Raw genomic sequence first — 7,500 nt, 5'->3', positions numbered from 1 at the left:
ACGCGCTGCGGCAGACCGACAGAGAAAAGCACTCGCCGCAGCAGACCGACAGAGTAAAGCACGCGCTGCGGCAGACCGACAGAGAAAAGCACGCGCTGCGGCAGACCGACAGAGTAAAGCACGCGCTGCGGCAGACCGACAGAGAAAAGCACGCGCTGCGGCAGACCGGCAGAGTAAAGCGCTCGCTGCGGCAGACCGGCAGAGTAAAGCGCTCGCCGCGGCAGACCGGCAGAGTAAAGCGCTCGCCGCGGCAGACCGGCAGAGTAAAGCACTCGCCGCAGCAGACCGGCAGAGTAAAGAACGCGCTGCGGCAGACCGACAGAGTAAAGCGCTCGCCGCGGCAGACCGGCAGAGTAAAGCGCTCGCCGCAGCAGATCGGCAGAGTAAAGCGCTCGCCGCAGCAGACCGGCAGAGAGTAAAGCACTCGCCGCAGCAGACCGGCAGAGTAAAGCACTCGCTGCAGCAGACCGGCAGAGTAAAGCACTCGCTGCAGCAGACCGGTAGAATGACTAAAGGTAGAATATGTTGTTACATTAAAAAAGTTTCTGCTTTCATAACGTATTATTTTGCTCAAACGATCCATATCAACCCATTTAATCTGGACTTGCTCAAGATCACTTCCCTTTTGGAATGTGGTGATGGGGGAGAGAACGGCTGTGGACAGGTAGTGCTGCTTTTCACTGCTTCGGCATTTGTATCCAAGGAAAATATTAAAAGCAATAAACGGATCAAGCTGCTGACCATCCTGCAAACCTGAACACAGAAAAGTAATGTATGGTAAACCAGTGATGAGGAGCTCCTCCTCCACCGGTCCTGAGTGCAGACTCCAATATTCGGGGTGAGTAAAAACTCTGAAATGCAGATTTCACTGACCTTGCAACATTACTGTAAAATAGAGAAACGGCACAAACTTTTGCTTTTACATCCTTTATTGACACTTTATTACAGCTTTTAAACTCAATCATAAGGTGGAGTGCAGTGTGTGGGTGTCTGTGTTTCTAATATGAATCACAACACACACATTTCTCAGCAGCTGCAGCGTCATAATTTGAACTATAACATTATTATTATTTAAATCTGTAATCTTACACAGTGAATAAACTTCATTAAAGCACTTTCACATTCAGTTCATTAGTTAGAGACATCAATATACTCGTCTTATTTTCTTCACATTCGTTTTGTTTTTCAGGACGTATGAAAACAGAATCACACTTTCAGTGAAACATGAAATGTTTATAACAACTCGGAGACCCTGAACGATTCAGAGCAGTTACACGTTACACACACATCACTGTGTCACTGTAACACACACGCACTAAATACACTGACTGATAATCACATTAACTCTGACCATCAAGACTATGGCTTTATAAACATCTTAATAGTCTTTAGTGCTGTGTGTGTGAGTGTGAGAGTGTGTGTGACACCAGGTGAGGGAGCCGCTGAACTCAGTTCAGTAAGAGTTCTTTTATTCTGTCAGTGTTGTTGTTAAACCCCTTAAATGGTGAAAGCCCAAAGTTTTCTTATACGCTTCTATAATGTAAGAGCAGCTCAGCCAGTTTGTGCTCAGGTCCCTGTACGAAGACTGAGACCTGAAGGGCTTAGACTGATCTCAGCCTGCTGGTTCATCTTTGTGCCTGAAAATCTAGCAGCGTTGTCAAGTCTTTAATTTCAGTGGATTATCTGCTCTGCTGCCTTCTACCTAAACCCCTGAGCCCTTAACCTTTAACCCCTAAACCCCTAAACCCTTAAACCCTTAAACCCTACTCCATGAGCCCTTAACCCTTAAACACTACACTCTGAACCCTTAAAGTTAAGTGATACTTTTTTGATCCCACAAACGGGGAAATTCCACCTCCGCATTTAACCCATCCGTGAAGTGAAACACCACACACACACTAGGGGGCAGTGAGCACACTTGCCCGGAGCGGTGGGCAGCCCTATCCACGGTGCCTGGGGAGCAGTTGGGGTTTAGGTGTCTTGCTCAAGGACACCTCAGTCATGGACTGTCGGCACTGGGGATCAAACCGGCAACTTTTCCGGTCACAGGAAAACTTTTTTTTTTTAAAAACCCAACACCCTAAACCTGTAACTCCTACACCCTTAACCCTGTATCCTTTAACCCTAACCCCTAAACCCTTAAACCTTACACACTAAACCCTCCACCATACACCCTAAACCCCTAACCCTTAACCCCTAAAAGCTTAAACCCTACACACTTATCCCTACACCATACACCCTAAACCCCTAACCCCTACACCCTAAACCCCTAACCCCTAAAAGCTTAAACTCTACACACTTATCTCTACACCCTAATCCCGATACAGCTGCAGTTGCCACTCTGTTTGTAATTAAATCAGAAATAATTATAAGAATCTTAATATTTAAGCGTTTATTGTATTAAAGTGCTTCACTACTTTTCGTTTATCAGTAGATGCGATTGTAACTACATTAAGATGAACAGTTGTGGTTTTGTGTTTGTGTGATTTTGGTGATTATCACTAGTTTAGCTAACGCTAATCGTAGTTCCACATTCACAGCACTGAACATTCTTTATGGAGCAGGTTCCACACGAAGAGCCATCGCCATGGAAACCTCTCCAGATCTAACGGCGAGAAGCTTTTCAAACAGTTACTGCTACATGAGGTTATTGCTGGCTAATGCTAACTGGCTGTTTAATGTGGAGCCGTTTTATTTTATCTTAAGAAATAGTTTATTAACGATTGTGTAAATGTTCACATTCACATGACGACCTGAAAGAACCTTAACAGTGGCAGTTTTGGATATAACCCTGACCTCTGACCTCTGAGCGAACCTGTCCCCGAACTCGCCCTGCCAGCCTGACTGTGAGTCCCTCTGTGACTGACCAGCTCTGCTTGAGCTGATTCACACCTTAAAATCCTGAAGGAAAATTTGGTCCATCATAATTTTTGTGTCGTTACTGTTGTTATTGCTAATTGATGAGTTAATCTGCGCTGGAGTAAAGATTCTCCATAAGAACAAAGCACCTATAATGTAATCTAATCTAATCTAATCTAATAACCATCTCATCTAATGTCTTTTTTAGTGATGGAGCTCATTTAAAACATCTTCACATTGTGTGTGCTGGTCAGATGAAAGGGCAGCAAGAAGTGTATCTGTCAGATTCAGGTGTGACTGTAACGGTCAGCCAGATTCAGGTGTGACTATAACGGTCAGTCAGATTCAGGTGTGACTGTATGGGTCAGCCAGATACAGGTGTGTATCTGTAATGGTCAGTCAGATTCAGGTGTGTGTCTGTAACGGTCAGTCAGATTCAGATGAGGTGGCCTTCTGGTAGCTGGTCTGGTAGCAGCTACTGGGCGAGAGCAGGTTAGGGTCAGCAGGGGCCTTGTCGGCGGCCAGGCCGCGGGGGGGAGGGTAGGGACGCTGGGGGGGTGAGCGTGACCCGATCAGGTTCTTATTGAGGATGAAGCGGGTCTCGTCCTGTTCCTCCAGGTTGGACATGTCCTTCATCATGCAGCCCTTGCGGTAGGAGACGGACAGTTTGTTGGAACCGTCGGACAGCAGGTTAAAATGACGGGCGATGAAGACTGTGGGTAGAGGCAGCACCGCCACAATGACCAGTGCAAAACACATCACGGTGGCCCACGGAGGATAACTCTGAAATCGCTCTTCAGCCTGCGAGAGGAACCAGAAGATCAGATCAGAGAACGGCAGAACCCCGAGGGGCACGTTACACTGTCTGTCAAATAAAGTACAGTTTAAATTACGGACCACCTCCTCAGCATTGTCAGTCCGGGGGTCTGTCTATGTGCAGTATATCTTGCTTACCCAGGTGAGCTCAGTCCGGTGCCGCCCTGGTGGCAGAGACGACTGCTGCTTTTTTGCTGTTAGAAATATTTTTCTTTCTAGGTATTCAGGTAGAATGACTTCTTGTTTCTTCTTTAGTGAGTCCACCTCAAGTGTCATGTCAGGCCTCATATCAAGGTCTATGTGGGACTGCCTTTAGTCCCACTACTGCCTGCAGCTCCGTTAAGTTGAACTGACATTCAACATATGACTCAGTCTGTTCACAAACACATTGTTCTCTACTGAAATAACACTCAGTCACGGTCATCAGGCTCACTGAGAAAACTGAGAATCAGAATTTTGGCTGAACTATTGCCTTAAGTTAAAGATTGTGTGTGTGTGTGTGTGTGTGTGTGTGTGTGTGTGTGTGTGTGTGTGTGTGCGCGTGCGCACTCACCAGTTCCTGTACCCAGGCGTTGTATCCTGGTGGATTGACTGTCATTTCTATGATGGTGGTGAAGATCAGGATGAGGAGGCAGATGGGAGAGACGTATTTCCACATGTAGAAGTAGAACCTGTACGGCCTGAAGCCCAACATGTCCTCCAGATCCTGCATGAACCTGACACAGACACATCCGCCGACACCAACACATCTGAGATCAGTGCAGTCACAGTCAGCTCTGTGTGTGTGTGTGGGTGTGTGCGTGGGTGTGTGTGGTGTCACCTCTTGGTTCCGTAAATCCAGGCTACAGACACATTCTCCAGGATGACCACAACAGTCAGTGGCAGGCCAGCTGAATAATCATCAAACATCGTCACAAAGTAATTCCCAGAGCGCTGAACAAACAGCAGACCGCAGAGAAACGCTATGATACAGCAGACCACTGAGACAGAAAAAGGGGGGCTTCATTCAGCCTAATGAGAAACTGTAGAACGGACTCGGTTTATATCACAATACCTACATTTAGAGCCGGTTATTCATTCAGTCTAATGAGAAACTGTAGAACGGACTCGGTTTATATCACAATACCTACATTTAGAGTCGGTTATTCATTCAGTCTAATGAGAAACTGTAGAACGGACTCGGTTTATATCACAATACCTACATTTAGAGTCGGTTATTCATTCAGTCTAATGAGAAACTGTAGAACAGACTTGGTTTATATCACAATACCTACATTTAGAGTCGGTTATTCATTCAGTCTATTGAGAAACTGTAGAACGGACTCGGTTTATATCACAATACCTACATTTAGAGTCGGTTATTCATTCAGCCTAATGAGAAACTGTAGAACGGACTCGGTTTATACCACAATACCTACATTTAGAGCCGGTTATTCATTCAGCCTAATGAGAAACTGTAGAACGGACTCGGTTTATATCACAATACCTACATTTAGAGTCGGTTATTCATTCAGTCTAATGAGAAACTGTAGAACGGACTCGGTTTATATCACAATACCTACATTTAGAGTCGGTTATTCATTCAGCCTAATGAGAAACTGTAGAACGGACTCGGTTTATACCACAATACCTACATTTAGAGCCGGTTATTCATTCAGCCTAATGAGAAACTGTAGAACGGACTCGGTTTATATCACAATACCTACATTTAGAGCCGGTTATTCATTCAGCCTAATGAGAAACTGTAGAACGGACTCGGTTTATATCACAATACCTACATTTAGAGTCGGTTATTCATTCAGCCTAATGAGAAACTGTAGAACGGACTCGGTTTATATCACAATACCTACATTTAGAGTCGGTTATTCATTCAGTCTAATGAGAAACTGTAGAACGGACTCGGTTTATATCACAATACCTACATTTAGAGCCGGTTATTCATTCAGCCTAATGAGAAACTGTAGAACGGACTCGGTTTATATCACAATACCTACATTTAGAGTCGGTTATTCATTCAGCCTAATGAGAAACTGTAGAACGGACTCGGTTTATATCACAATACCTACATTTAGAGTCGGTTATTCATTCAGTCTAATGAGAAACTGTAGAACGGACTCGGTTTATATCACAATACCTACATTTAGAGTCGGTTATTCATTCAGTCTAATGAGAAACTGTAGAACGGACTCGGTTTATATCACAATACCTACATGTAGAGTCGGTTATTCATTCAGTCTAATGAGAAACTGTAGAACGGACTCGGTTTATATCACAATACCTACATGTAGAGTCGGTTATTCATTCAGTCTAATGAGAAACTGTAGAACGGACTCGGTTTATATCACAATACCTACATGTAGAGTCGGTTATTCATTCAGCCTAATGAGAAACTGTAGAACGGACTCGGTTTATATCACAATACCTACATTTAGAGTCGGTTATTCATTCAGCCTAATGAGAAACTGTAGAACGGACTCGGTTTATATCACAATACCTACATTTAGAGCCGGTTATTCATTCAGCCTAATGAGAAACTGTAGAACGGACTCGGTTTATATCACAATACCTACATTTAGAGCCGGTTATTCATTCAGCCTAATGAGAAACTGTAGAACGGACTCGGTTTATATCACAATACCTACATTTAGAGTCGGTTATTCATTCAGCCTAATGAGAAACTGTAGAACGGACTCGGTTTATATCACAATACCTACATTTAGAGCCGGTTATTCATTCAGTCTAATGAGAAACTGTAGAACGGACTCGGTTTATATCACAATACCTACATTTAGAGTCGGTTATTCATTCAGCCTAATGAGAAACTGTAGAACGGACTCGGTTTATATCACAATACCTACATTTAGAGTCGGTTATTCATTCAGTCTAATGAGAAACTGTAGAACGGACTCGGTTTATATCACAATACCTACATTTAGAGTCGGTTATTCATTCAGCCTAATGAGAAACTGTAGAACGGACTCGGTTTATATCACAATACCTACATTTAGAGTCGGTTATTCATTCAGCCTAATGAGAAACTGTAGAACGGACTCGGTTTATATCACAATACCTACATTTAGAGTCGGTTATTCATTCAGCCTAATGAGAAACTGTAGAACGGACTCGGTTTATATCACAATACCTACATTTCGAGTCGGTTATTCATTCAGCCTAATGAGAAACTGTAGAACGGACTCGGTTTATATCACAATACCTACATTTCGAGTCGGTTATTCATTCAGCCTAATGAGAAACTGTAGAACGGACTCGGTTTATATCACAATACCTACATTTAGAGTCGGTTATTCATTCAGTCTAATGAGAAACTGGAGAACGGACTCGGTTTATATCACAATACCTACATTTCGAGTCGGTTATTCATTCAGTCTAATGAGAAACTGGAGAACGGACTCGGTTTATATCACAATACCTACATTTCGAGTCGGTTATTCATTCAGTCTAATGAGAAACTGGAGAACGGACTCGGTTTATATCACAATACCTACATTTAGAGTCGGTTATTCATTCAGTCTAATGAGAAACTGGAGAACGGACTCGGTTTATATCACAATCCCTACATTTAGAGCCGGTTATTCATTCAGTCTAATGAGAAACTGGAGAACGGACTCGGTTTATATCACAATACCTACATTTCGAGCCGGTTATTCATTCAGTCTAATGAGAAACTGTAGAACGGACTCGGTTTATATCACAATACCTACATTTAGAGTCGGTTATTCATTCAGCCTAATGAGAAACTGTAGAACGGACTCGGTTTATATCACAATACCTACATTTAGAGTCGGTTATTCATTCAGCCTAATG

At 43.4% G+C, this 7,500-nt stretch overlaps 1 pseudogene; it reads right to left on the bottom strand.

Annotated features, from left to right (window-relative positions):
• Positions 1 to 2,282: 2,282 nt before the first annotated feature.
• The window catches only part of LOC108416923, a 20,200-nt pseudogene continuing 14,982 nt past the window's right edge, over positions 2,283 to 7,500 (bottom strand).

Source organism: Pygocentrus nattereri, chromosome 21 (genome assembly GCF_015220715.1).
Source record: "Pygocentrus nattereri isolate fPygNat1 chromosome 21, fPygNat1.pri, whole genome shotgun sequence".
Taxonomy (NCBI): Eukaryota; Metazoa; Chordata; class Actinopteri; order Characiformes; family Serrasalmidae; genus Pygocentrus; species Pygocentrus nattereri.
This window is presented reverse-complemented; position numbering and strand designations above follow the sequence as displayed.